The sequence below is a fragment of the Cyclopterus lumpus genome, chromosome 12, assembly GCF_009769545.1.
Source record: "Cyclopterus lumpus isolate fCycLum1 chromosome 12, fCycLum1.pri, whole genome shotgun sequence".
Taxonomy (NCBI): domain Eukaryota; kingdom Metazoa; phylum Chordata; class Actinopteri; order Perciformes; family Cyclopteridae; genus Cyclopterus; species Cyclopterus lumpus.
The window spans coordinates 21,450,138-21,464,858 of NC_046977.1; the positions used below are offsets into that span (position 1 = coordinate 21,450,138).

Genomic DNA, 14,721 nt, shown 5'->3' on the forward strand with positions numbered 1-14,721 from the left:
TAGTCACTATACAAATGACTAATTTATGTCATTTGTGAAGCAGAAATTCTCCGGTTTCAGCCTCCGAAATGTGAATACTTGCTTTTCAGTTTCTATGATAATAAACTGAATATCTTTGGGTTTGTGACGGTTAGTTTGAAAAATGTACTTGTCATTTATTTATATTTTCTACGAATGAAGTGAGAAAATAATCAACATATTTATTAATGATAAAATTAATCATTATTTGCAGGCCTTTATAGCGTTTAGACACACGCTTTTTAATGAAGGAAAGACGTGGAATGCAGCTGAAGGTCATCACCAAGCTGTTCTGTAGAGGGGCTGGTCATGGTCGCAGCATCACTCTAGGGATGAGCTGTCAGAGGCAGGAGTCTGCAGACTGTCGGGCTCACACTGTCAGAGGCAGGGTCTGCAGACTGTCGGGTTCACACTGTCAGAGGCAGGAGTCTGCAGACTGTCAGGTTCACACTGTCAGAGGCAGGAGTCTGCAGACTGTCAGGTTCACACTGTCAGAGGCAGGAGTCTGCAGACTGTCAGGTTCACACTGTCAGAGGCAGGAGTCTGCAGACTGTCAGGTTCACACTGTCAGAGGCAGGAGTCTGCAGACTGTCAGGTTCACACTGTCAGAGGCAGGAGTCTGCAGACTGTCAGGTTCACACTGTCAGAGGCAGGAGTCTGCAGACTGTCAGGTTCACACTGTCAGAGGCAGGAGTCTGCAGACTGTCGGGCTCACACTGTCAGAGGCAGGAGTCTGCAGACTGTCAGGTTCACACTGTCAGAGGCAGGAGTCTGCAGACTGTCAGGTTCACACTGTCAGAGGCAGGAGTCTGCAGACTGTCGGGCTCACACTGTCAGAGGCAGGAGTCTGCAGACTGTCGGGCTCACACTGTCAGAGGCAGGAGTCTGCAGACTGTCGGGCTCACACTGTCAGAGGCAGGAGTCTGCAGACTGTCAGGTTCACACTGTCAGAGGCAAGAGTCTGCAGACTGTCAGGTTCACACTGTCAGAGGCAGGAGTCTGCAGACTGTCAGGTTCACACTGTCAGAGGCAGGAGTCTGCAGACTGTCAGGTTCACACTGTCAGAGGCAGGAGTCTGCAGACTGTCAGGTTCACACTGTCAGAGGCAGGAGTCTGCAGACTGTCGGGTTCACACATGAAGCAAAGAGAAAGACACAGAGATCCTTGAAGAAAACCTGCTTTCCCCGTGTGTGGTGTTGGTTAAACGCCCACATGTAAACCCACTGTCTTCTGAGGCAAATACATGTCAGCAGCTTGTTACATGAATGACACTTTAAGTCAATCACATTTGTAAATATGGAGTTATGGAAGCATGTGTGTGACATGTACCTATTGATCCCAGAAGAAGAATCTTCTGAGTACCATCAGATGATTTTGCACATTTCTATTGCTGGAAAGTACAAATGTACATGTCTACCTATGTACCTGTCTATCTACCTATTTGTCTACCTACGTACCTGTCTATCTACGTACCTGTCTATCTACCTATCCGTCTACCTACGTACCTGTCTATCTACCCATCTGTCTATCTACGTACCTGTCTATCTACCTATCCGTCTACCTACGTACCTGTCTATCTACCCATCCGTCTATCTACGTACCTGTCTATCTACCTATCCGTCTACCTATGTACCTGTCTATCTACCCATCCGTCTACCTACGTACCTGTCTATCTACCCATCCGTCTACCTACGTACCTGTCCATCTACGTACCTGTCTATCTACCTATCCGTCTACCTACGTACCTGTCTATCTACCCATCCGTCTACCTATGTACCTGTCTATCTACCCATCCGTCTACCTACGTACCTGTCTACCTACGTACCTGTCTATCTACGTACCTGTCTATCTACCTATCCGTCTACCTACGTACCTGTCTATCTACCCATCCGTCTACCTACGTACCTGTCTATCTACGTACCTGTCTATCTACCTATCTGTCTACCTACGTACCTGTCTATCTACCCATCTGTCTATCTACGTACCTGTCTATCTACCTATCCGTCTACCTACGTACCTGTCTATCTACCCATCTGTCTACCTACGTACCTGTCTACCTACGTACCTGTCTATCTACCTATCCGTCTACCTACGTACCTGTCTATCTACCTATCCGTCTACCTACGTACCTGTCTATCTACCTATCTGTCTACCTACATACTTGTCTATCTACCTATCCGTCTACCTACGTACCTGTCTATCTACCCATCCGTCTACCTACATACCTGTCTATCTACCTATCTGTCTACCTACCCATCCGTCTACCTACATACCTGTCTATCTACCTATCTGTCTACCTACGTACCTGTCTATCTACCTATCCGTCTACCTACGTACCTGTCTATCTACGTACCTGTCTATCTACCTATCTGTCTACCTACGTACCTGTCTATCTACCTATCCGTCTACCTACGTCCCTGTCTATCTACCTATCTGTCTACCTACGTACCTGTCTATCTACCTATCCGTCTACCTACGTACCTGTCTATCTACCTATCCGTCTACCTACGTCCCTGTCTATCTACCTATCTGTCTACCTACGTACCTGTATCTAGCTATCTGTCTACCTACGTACCTGTCTATCTACCTATCCGTCTACCTACGTACCTGTCTATCTACCTATCTGTCTACCTACGTACCTGTATCTACCTATCCGTCTACCTAGGTACCTGTCTATCTACCTATCTGTCTACCTACGTACCTGTCTATCTACCTATCCGTCTACCTACGTACCTGTCTATCTACCCATCCGTCTACCTACGTACCTGTCTATCTACCTATCCGTCTACCTACGTACCTGTCTATCTACCTATTTGTCTACCTACGTACCTGTCTATCTACGTACTTGTCAACTACCTATCCGTCTACCTACGTACCTGTCTATCTACCTATCCGTCTACCTACGTACCTGTCTATCTACCTATCCGTCTACCTACGTACCTGTCTATCTACCTATCTGTCTACCTACGTACCTGTCTATCTACCTATCCGTCTACCTACGTACCTGTCTATCTACCTATCCGTCTACCTACGTACCTGTATCTACCTATCATACCTGTCTATCTACCTATCTGTCTACCTACGTACCTGTCTATCTACCTATCTGTCTACCTACGTACCTGTCTATCTACCTATCCGTCTACCTACGTACCTGTCTATCTACCTATCTGTCTACCTACGTACCTGTCTATCTACCTATCCGTCTACCTACGTATCTGTCTATCTACCCATCCGTCTATCTACCCATCCGTCTACCTACGTACCTGTCTATCTACCCATCCGTCTACCTACGTACCTGTCTATCTACCTATCTGTCTACCTACGTACCTGTCTATCTACCTATCCGTCTACCTACGTACCTGTCTATCTACCTATCTGTCTACCTACGTACCTGTCTATCTACCTATCCGTCTACCTACGTATCTGTCTATCTACCCATCCGTCTATCTACCCATCCGTCTACCTACGTACCTGTCTATCTACCTATCCGTCTACCTACGTATCTGTCTATCTACCCATCCGTCTACCTACATACCTGTCTATCTACCCATCCGTCTACCTACATACCTGTCTATCTACCCATCCGTCTACCTACATACCTGTCTATCTACCCATCCGTCTACCTACGTACCTGTCTATCTACCTATCTGTCTACCTACGTACCTGTCTATCTACCTATCCGTCTACCTACGTACCTGTCTATCTACCTATCCGTCTACCTATGTACCTGTCTATCTACCTATCCGTCTACCTACGTACCTGTCTATCTACCCATCGGTCTACCTACGTACCTGTCTATCTACCTATCCGTCTACCTACGTACCTGTCTATCTACCTATTTGTCTACCTACGTACCTGTCTATCTACGTACTTGTCAACTACCTATCCGTCTACCTACGTACCTGTCTATCTACCCATATGTCTACCTACGTACCTGTCTATCTACCCATCCGTCTACCTACGTACCTGTATCTACCTATCGTACCTGTCTATCTACCTATCTGTCTACCTACGTACCTGTCTATCTACCTATCCGTCTACCTACGTACCTGTCTACCTATCTGTCTACCTACGTACCTGTCTATCTACCTATCCGTCTACCTACGTACCTGTCTATCTACCTATCCGTCTACCTACGTACCTGTCTATCTACCTATCCGTCTACCTACGTATCTGTCTATCTACCCATCCGTCTACCTACGTACCTGTCTATCTACCCATACGTCTACCTACATACCTGTCTATCTACCTATCCGTCTACCGACGTACCTGTCTATCTACCTATCCGTCTACCTACGTATCTGTCTATCTACCCATCCGTCTACCTATGTACCTGTCTATCTACGTACTTGTCAACTACCTATCCGTCTACCTATGTACCTGTCTATCTACCCATATGTCTACCTACGTACCTGTCTATCTACCCATCCGTCTACCTACGTACCTGTATCCACCTATCGTACCTGTCTATCTACCTATCCGTCTACCTACGTACCTGTCTATCTACCTATCTGTCTACCTACGTACCTGTCTATCTACCTATCCGTCTACCTACGTACCTGTCTATCTACCTATCTGTCTACCTACGTACCTGTCTATCTACCTATCCGTCTACCTACGTACCTGTCTATCTACCTATCCGTCTACCTACGTATCTGTCTATCTACCCATCCGTCTATCTACCCATCCGTCTATCTACCCATCCGTCTACCTACGTACCTGTCTATCTACCCATCCGTCTACCTACGTACCTGTCTATCTACCATCCGTCTACCTACGTACCTGTCTATCTACCTATTTGTCTACCTACGTACCTGTCTATCTACGTACTTGTCAACTACCTATCCGTCTACCTACGTACCTGTCTATCTACCCATATGTCTACCTACGTACCTGTCTATCTACCTATCTGTCTACCTACGTACCTGTCTATCTACCTATCCGTCTACCTACGTACCTGTCTATCTACCTATCTGTCTACCTACGTACCTGTCTATCTACCTATCCGTCTACCTACGTACCTGTCTATCTACCTATCCGTCTACCTACGTATCTGTCTATCTACCCATCCGTCTACCTACGTACCTGTCTATCTACCCATCCGTCTACCTACGTACCTGTCTATCTACCCATCCGTCTACCTACATACCTGTCTATCTACCCATCCGTCTACCTACGTACCTGTCTATCTACCTATCTGTCTACCTACGTACCTGTCTATCTACCTATCCGTCTACCTACGTACCTGTCTATCTACCTATCCGTCTACCTACGTACCTGTCTATCTACCTATCCGTCTACCTACGTACCTGTCTATCTACCCATCCGTCTACCTACGTACCTGTCTATCTACCTATCCGTCTACCTACGTACCTGTCTATCTACCTATTTGTCTACCTACGTACCTGTCTATCTACCCATATGTCTACCTACGTACCTGTCTATCTACCCATCCGTCTACCTACGTACCTGTATCTACCTATCGTACCTGTCTATCTACCTATCCGTCTACCTACGTACCTGTCTATCTACCTATCTGTCTACCTACGTACCTGTCTATCTACCTATCCGTCTACCTACGTACCTGTCTATCTACCTATCCGTCTACCTACGTACCTGTCTATCTACCTATCCGTCTACCTACGTATCTGTCTATCTACCCATCCGTCTACCTACGTACTTGTCTATCTAACCATACGTCTACCTACATACCTGTCTATCTACCTATCCGTCTACCGACGTACCTGTCTATCTACCTATCCGTCTACCTATGTATCTGTCTATCTACCCATCCGTCTACCTATGTACCTGTCTATCTACCTATTTGTCTACCTACGTACCTGTCTATCTACGTACTTGTCAACTACCTATCCGTCTACCTATGTACCTGTCTATCTACCCATATGTCTACCTACGTACCTGTCTATCTACCCATCCGTCTACCTACGTACCTGTATCTACCTATCGTACCTGTCTATCTACCTATCCGTCTACCTACGTACCTGTCTATCTACCTATCCGTCTACCTACGTACCTGTCTATCTACCTATCCGTCTACCTACGTACCTGTCTATCTACCTATCCGTCTACCTACGTACCTGTCTATCTACCTATCCGTCTACCTACGTACCTGTATCTACCTATCATACCTGTCTATCTACCTATCTGTCTACCTACGTACCTGTCTATCTACCTATCTGTCTACCTACGTACCTGTCTATCTACCTATCCGTCTACCTACGTACCTGTCTATCTACCTATCCGTCTACCTACGTACCTGTCTATCTACCTATCCGTCTACCTACGTACCTGTCTATCTACCTATCCGTCTACCTACGTACCTGTATCTACCTATCATACCTGTCTACCTACGTACCTGTCTATCTACCTATATGTCTACCTACGTACCTGTCTATCTACCTATCCGTCTACCTACGTACCTGTCTATCTACCTATCTGTCTACCTACGTACGTGTCTATCTACCTATCCGTCTACCTACGTACCTGTCTATCTACCTATCCGTCTACCTACGTATCTGTCTATCTACCCATCCGTCTATCTACCCATCCGTCTACCTACGTACCTGTCTATCTACCCATCCGTCTACCTACGTACCTGTCTATCTACCATCCGTCTACCTACGTACCTGTCTATCTACCTATTTGTCTACCTACGTACCTGTCTATCTACGTATTTGTCAACTACCTATCCGTCTACCTACGTACCTGTCTATCTACCCATCCGTCTACCTACGTACCTGTATCTACCTATCGTACCTGTCTATCTACCTATCTGTCTACCTACGTACCTGTCTATCTACCTATATGTCTACCTACGTACCTGTCTATCTACCTATCCGTCTACCTACGTACCTGTCTATCTACCTATCTGTCTACCTACGTACGTGTCTATCTACCTATCCGTCTACCTACGTACCTGTCTATCTACCTATCCGTCTACCTACGTATCTGTCTATCTACCCATCCGTCTATCTACCCATCCGTCTACCTACGTACCTGTCTATCTACCCATCCGTCTACCTACGTACCTGTCTATCTACCATCCGTCTACCTACGTACCTGTCTATCTACCTATTTGTCTACCTACGTACCTGTCTATCTACGTATTTGTCAACTACCTATCCGTCTACCTACGTACCTGTCTATCTACCCATCCGTCTACCTACGTACCTGTATCTACCTATCGTACCTGTCTATCTACCTATCTGTCTACCTACGTACCTGTCTATCTACCTATCCGTCTACCTACGTACCTGTCTATCTACCTATCTGTCTACCTACGTACCTGTCTATCTACCTATCCGTCTACCTACGTACCTGTCTATCTACCTATCCGTCTACCTACGTATCTGTCTATCTACCCATCCGTCTACCTACGTACCTGTCTATCTACCCATCCGTCTACCTACATACCTGTCTATCTACCTATTTGTCTACCTACGTACCTGTCTATCTACGTACTTGTCAACTACCTATCCGTCTACCTACGTACCTGTCTATCTACCCATCCGTCTACCTACGTACCTGTATCTACCTATCGTACCTGTCTATCTACCCATCCGTCTACCTACGTACCTGTCTATCTACCTATCCGTCTACCTACGTACCTGTCTATCTACCTATTTGTCTACCTACGTACCTGTCTATCTACCCATATGTCTACCTACGTACCTGTCTATCTACCCATCCGTCTACCTACGTACCTGTATCTACCTATCGTACCTGTCTATCTACCTATCTGTCTACCTACGTACCTGTCTATCTACCTATCCGTCTACCTACGTACCTGTCTACCTATCTGTCTACCTACGTACCTGTCTATCTACCTATCCGTCTACCTACGTACCTGTCTATCTACCTATCCGTCTACCTACGTACCTGTCTATCTACCTATCCGTCTACCTACGTATCTGTCTATCTACCCATCCGTCTACCTACGTACCTGTCTATCTACCCATACGTCTACCTACATACCTGTCTATCTACCTATCCGTCTACCGACGTACCTGTCTATCTACCTATCCGTCTACCTACGTATCTGTCTATCTACCCATCCGTCTACCTATGTACCTGTCTATCTACCTATTTGTCTACCTACGTACCTGTCTATCTACGTACTTGTCAACTACCTATCCGTCTACCTATGTACCTGTCTATCTACCCATATGTCTACCTACGTACCTGTCTATCTACCCATCCGTCTACCTACGTACCTGTATCTACCTATCGTACCTGTCTATCTACCTATCCGTCTACCTACGTACCTGTCTATCTACCTATCCGTCTACCTACGTACCTGTCTATCTACCTATCCGTCTACCTACGTACCTGTCTATCTACCTATCCGTCTACCTACGTACCTGTCTATCTACCTATCCGTCTACCTACGTACCTGTCTATCTACCTATCCGTCTACCTACGTACCTGTATCTACCTATCATACCTGTCTACCTACGTACCTGTCTATCTACCTATCTGTCTACCTACGTACCTGTCTATCTACCTATCCGTCTACCTACGTACCTGTCTATCTACCTATCTGTCTACCTACGTACCTGTCTATCTACCTATCCGTCTACCTACGTACCTGTCTATCTACCTATCCGTCTACCTACGTATCTGTCTATCTACCCATCCGTCTATCTACCCATCCGTCTACCTACGTACCTGTCTATCTACCCATCCGTCTACCTACGTACCTGTCTATCTACCATCCGTCTACCTACGTACCTGTCTATCTACCTATTTGTCTACCTACGTACCTGTCTATCTACGTACTTGTCAACTACCTATCCGTCTACCTACGTACCTGTCTATCTACCCATCCGTCTACCTACGTACCTGTATCTACCTATCGTACCTGTCTATCTACCTATCTGTCTACCTACGTACCTGTCTATCTACCTATCCGTCTATCTACCTATCCGTCTACCTACGTACCTGTCTATCTACCTATCTGTCTACCTACGTACCTGTCTATCTACCTATCTGTCTACCTACGTACCTGTCTATCTACCTATCCGTCTACCTACGTACCTGTCTATCTACCTATCCGTCTACCTATGTACCTGTCTATCTACCTATCCGTCTACCTACGTACCTGTCTATCTACCCATCCGTCTACCTACGTACCTGTCTATCTACCTATCCGTCTACCTACGTACCTGTCTATCTACCTATTTGTCTACCTACGTACCTGTCTATCTACGTACTTGTCAACTACCTATCCGTCTACCTACGTACCTGTCTATCTACCCATATGTCTACCTACGTACCTGTCTATCTACCCATCCGTCTACCTACGTACCTGTATCTACCTATCGTACCTGTCTATCTACCTATCTGTCTACCTACGTACCTGTCTATCTACCTATCCGTCTACCTACGTACCTGTCTACCTATCTGTCTACCTACGTACCTGTCTATCTACCTATCCGTCTACCTACGTACCTGTCTATCTACCTATCCGTCTACCTACGTACCTGTCTATCTACCTATCCGTCTACGTACGTATCTGTCTATCTACCCATCCGTCTACCTACGTACCTGTCTATCTACCCATACGTCTACCTACATACCTGTCTATCTACCTATCCGTCTACCGACGTACCTGTCTATCTACCTATCCGTCTACCTACGTATCTGTCTATCTACCCATCCGTCTACCTATGTACCTGTCTATCTACGTACTTGTCAACTACCTATCCGTCTACCTATGTACCTGTCTATCTACCCATATGTCTACCTACGTACCTGTCTATCTACCCATCCGTCTACCTACGTACCTGTATCTACCTATCGTACCTGTCTATCTACCTATCCGTCTACCTACGTACCTGTCTATCTACCTATCCGTCTACCTACGTACCTGTCTATCTACCTATCCGTCTACCTATGTACCTGTCTATCTACCTATCCGTCTACCTACGTACCTGTCTATCTACCCATCCGTCTACCTACGTACCTGTCTATCTACCTATCCGTCTACCTACGTACCTGTCTATCTACCTATTTGTCTACCTACGTACCTGTCTATCTACGTACTTGTCAACTACCTATCCGTCTACCTACGTACCTGTCTATCTACCCATATGTCTACCTACGTACCTGTCTATCTACCCATCCATCTACCTACGTACCTGTATCTACCTATCGTACCTGTCTATCTACCTATCTGTCTACCTACGTACCTGTCTATCTACCTATCCGTCTACCTACGTACCTGTCTACCTATCTGTCTAGCTACGTACCTGTCTATCTACCTATCCGTCTACCTACGTACCTGTCTATCTACCTATCCGTCTACCTACGTACCTGTCTATCTACCTATCCGTCTACCTACGTATCTGTCTATCTACCCATCCGTCTACCTACGTACCTGTCTATCTACCCATACGTCTACCTACATACCTGTCTATCTACCTATCCGTCTACCGACGTACCTGTCTATCTACCTATCCGTCTACCTACGTATCTGTCTATCTACCCATCCGTCTACCTATGTACCTGTCTATCTACGTACTTGTCAACTACCTATCCGTCTACCTATGTATCTGTCTATCTACCCATCCGTCTATCTACCCATCCGTCTATCTACCCATCCGTCTACCTACGTACCTGTCTATCTACCCATCCGTCTACCTACGTACCTGTCTATCTACCATCCGTCTACCTACGTACCTGTCTATCTACCTATTTGTCTACCTACGTACTTGTCAACTACCTATCCGTCTACCTACGTACCTGTCTATCTACCCATATGTCTACCTACGTACCTGTCTATCTACCCATCCGTCTACCTACGTACCTGTATCTACCTATCGTACCTGTCTATCTACCTATCTGTCTACCTACGTACCTGTCTATCTACCTATCCGTCTACCTACGTACCTGTCTATCTACCTATCCGTCTACCTACGTATCTGTCTATCTACCCATCCGTCTACCTACGTACCTGTCTATCTACCCATCCGTCTACCTACGTACCTGTCTATCTACCCATCCGTCTACCTACATACCTGTCTATCTACCCATCCGTCTACCTACGTACCTGTCTATCTACCTATCTGTCTACCTACGTACCTGTCTATCTACCTATCCGTCTACCTACGTACCTGTCTATCTACCTATCCGTCTACCTACGTACCTGTCTATCTACCTATCCGTCTACCTACGTACCTGTCTATCTACCCATCCGTCTACCTACGTACCTGTCTATCTACCTATCCGTCTACCTACGTACCTGTCTATCTACCTATTTGTCTACCTACGTACCTGTCTATCTACCCATATGTCTACCTACGTACCTGTCTATCTACCCATCCGTCTACCTACGTACCTGTATCTACCTATCGTACCTTTCTATCTACCTATCTGTCTACCTACGTACCTGTCTATCTACCTATCCGTCTACCTACGTACCTGTCTACCTATCTGTCTACCTACGTACCTGTCTATCTACCTATCCGTCTACCTACGTACCTGTCTATCTACCTATCCGTCTACCTACGTACCTGTCTATCTACCTATCCGTCTACCTACGTATCTGTCTATCTACCCATCCGTCTACCTACGTACCTGTCTATCTACCCATACGTCTACCTACATACCTGTCTATCTACCTATCCGTCTACCGACGTACCTGTCTATCTACCTATCCGTCTACCTACGTATCTGTCTATCTACCCATCCGTCTACCTATGTACCTGTCTATCTACCTATTTGTCTACCTACGTACCTGTCTATCTACGTACTTGTCAACTACCTATCCGTCTACCTATGTACCTGTCTATCTACCCATATGTCTACCTACGTACCTGTCTATCTACCCATCCGTCTACCTACGTACCTGTATCTACCTATCTTACCTGTCTATCTACCTATCCGTCTACCTACGTACCTGTCTATCTACCTATCCGTCTACGTACGTATCTGTCTATCTACCCATCCGTCTACCTACGTACCTGTCTATCTACCCATACGTCTACCTACATACCTGTCTATCTACCTATCCGTCTACCGACGTACCTGTCTATCTACCTATCCGTCTACCTACGTATCTGTCTATCTACCCATCCGTCTACCTATGTACCTGTCTATCTACGTACTTGTCAACTACCTATCCGTCTACCTATGTACCTGTCTATCTACCCATATGTCTACCTACGTACCTGTCTATCTACCCATCCGTCTACCTACGTACCTGTATCTACCTATCGTACCTGTCTATCTACCTATCCGTCTACCTACGTACCTGTCTATCTACCTATCCGTCTACCTACGTACCTGTCTATCTACCTATCCGTCTACCTATGTACCTGTCTATCTACCTATCCGTCTACCTACGTACCTGTCTATCTACCCATCCGTCTACCTACGTACCTGTCTATCTACCTATCCGTCTACCTACGTACCTGTCTATCTACCTATTTGTCTACCTACGTACCTGTCTATCTACGTACTTGTCAACTACCTATCCGTCTACCTACGTACCTGTCTATCTACCCATATGTCTACCTACGTACCTGTCTTTCTACCCATCCATCTACCTACGTACCTGTATCTACCTATCGTACCTGTCTATCTACCTATCTGTCTACCTACGTACCTGTCTATCTACCTATCCGTCTACCTACGTACCTGTCTACCTATCTGTCTAGCTACGTACCTGTCTATCTACCTATCCGTCTACCTACGTACCTGTCTATCTACCTATCCGTCTACCTACGTACCTGTCTATCTACCTATCCGTCTACCTACGTATCTGTCTATCTACCCATCCGTCTACCTACGTACCTGTCTATCTACCCATACGTCTACCTACATACCTGTCTATCTACCTATCCGTCTACCGACGTACCTGTCTATCTACCTATCCGTCTACCTACGTATCTGTCTATCTACCCATCCGTCTACCTATGTACCTGTCTATCTACGTACTTGTCAACTACCTATCCGTCTACCTATGTACCTGTCTATCTACCCATATGTCTACCTACGTACCTGTCTATCTACCCATCCGTCTACCTACGTACCTGTATCCACCTATCGTACCTGTCTATCTACCTATCCGTCTACCTACGTACCTGTCTATCTACCTATCTGTCTACCTACGTACCTGTCTATCTACCTATCCGTCTACCTACGTACCTGTCTATCTACCTATCTGTCTACCTACGTACCTGTCTATCTACCTATCCGTCTACCTACGTACCTGTCTATCTACCTATCCGTCTACCTACGTATCTGTCTATCTACCCATCCGTCTATCTACCCATCCGTCTATCTACCTATCCGTCTACGTACGTATCTGTCTATCTACCCATCCGTCTACCTACGTACCTGTCTATCTACCATCCGTCTACCTACGTACCTGTCTATCTACCTATTTGTCTACCTACGTACTTGTCAACTACCTATCCGTCTACCTACGTATCTGTCTATCTACCCATCCGTCTACCTACGTACCTGTCTATCTACCCATCCGTCTACCTACGTACCTGTATCTACCTATCGTACCTGTCTATCTACCTATCTGTCTACCTACGTACCTGTCTATTTACCTATCCGTCTACCTACGTACCTGTCTATCTACCTATCTGTCTACCTACGTACCTGTCTATCTACCTATCCGTCTACCTACGTACCTGTCTATCTACCTATCCGTCTACCTACGTATCTGTCTATCTACCCATCCGTCTACCTACGTACCTGTCTATCTACCCATCCGTCTACCTACGTACCTGTCTATCTACCCATCCGTCTACCTACATACCTGTCTATCTACCCATCCGTCTACCTACGTACCTGTCTATCTACCTATCTGTCTACCTACGTACCTGTCTATCTACCTATCCGTCTACCTACGTACCTGTCTATCTACCTATCCGTCTACCTACGTACCTGTCTATCTACCTATCCGTCTACCTACGTACCTGTCTATCTACCCATCCGTCTACCTACGTACCTGTATCTACCTATCGTACCTTTCTATCTACCTATCTGTCTACCTACGTACCTGTCTATCTACCTATCCGTCTACCTACGTACCTGTCTACCTATCTGTCTACCTACGTACCTGTCTATCTACCTATCCGTCTACCTACGTACCTGTCTATCTACCTATCCGTCTACCTACGTACCTGTCTATCTACCTATCCGTCTACCTACGTATCTGTCTATCTACCCATCCGTCTACCTACGTACCTGTCTATCTACCCATACGTCTACCTACATACCTGTCTATCTACCTATCCGTCTACCGACGTACCTGTCTATCTACCTATCCGTCTACCTACGTATCTGTCTATCTACCCATCCGTCTACCTATGTACCTGTCTATCTACCTATTTGTCTACCTACGTACCTGTCTATCTACGTACTTGTCAACTACCTATCCGTCTACCTATGTACCTGTCTATCTACCCATATGTCTACCTACGTACCTGTCTATCTACCCATCCGTCTACCTACGTACCTGTATCTACCTATCTTACCTGTCTATCTACCTATCCGTCTACCTACGTACCTGTCTATCTACCTATCCGTCTACCTACGTACCTGTCTATCTACCTATCCGTCTACCTACGTACCTGTATCTACCTATCATACCTGTCTATCTACTTATCTGTCTACCTACGTACCTGTCTATCTACCTATCTGTCTACCTACGTACCTGTCTAT

The 14,721-nt window shown here is 46.0% G+C and overlaps 1 protein-coding gene across 1 annotated transcript in view; it reads left to right on the forward strand.

Annotated features, from left to right (window-relative positions):
- The window catches only part of dqx1 (DEAQ box RNA-dependent ATPase 1), a 70,539-nt gene that overhangs the window by 769 nt on the left and 55,049 nt on the right, over positions 1–14,721 (forward strand). The gene's annotated exons all lie outside the window — the stretch shown is intronic.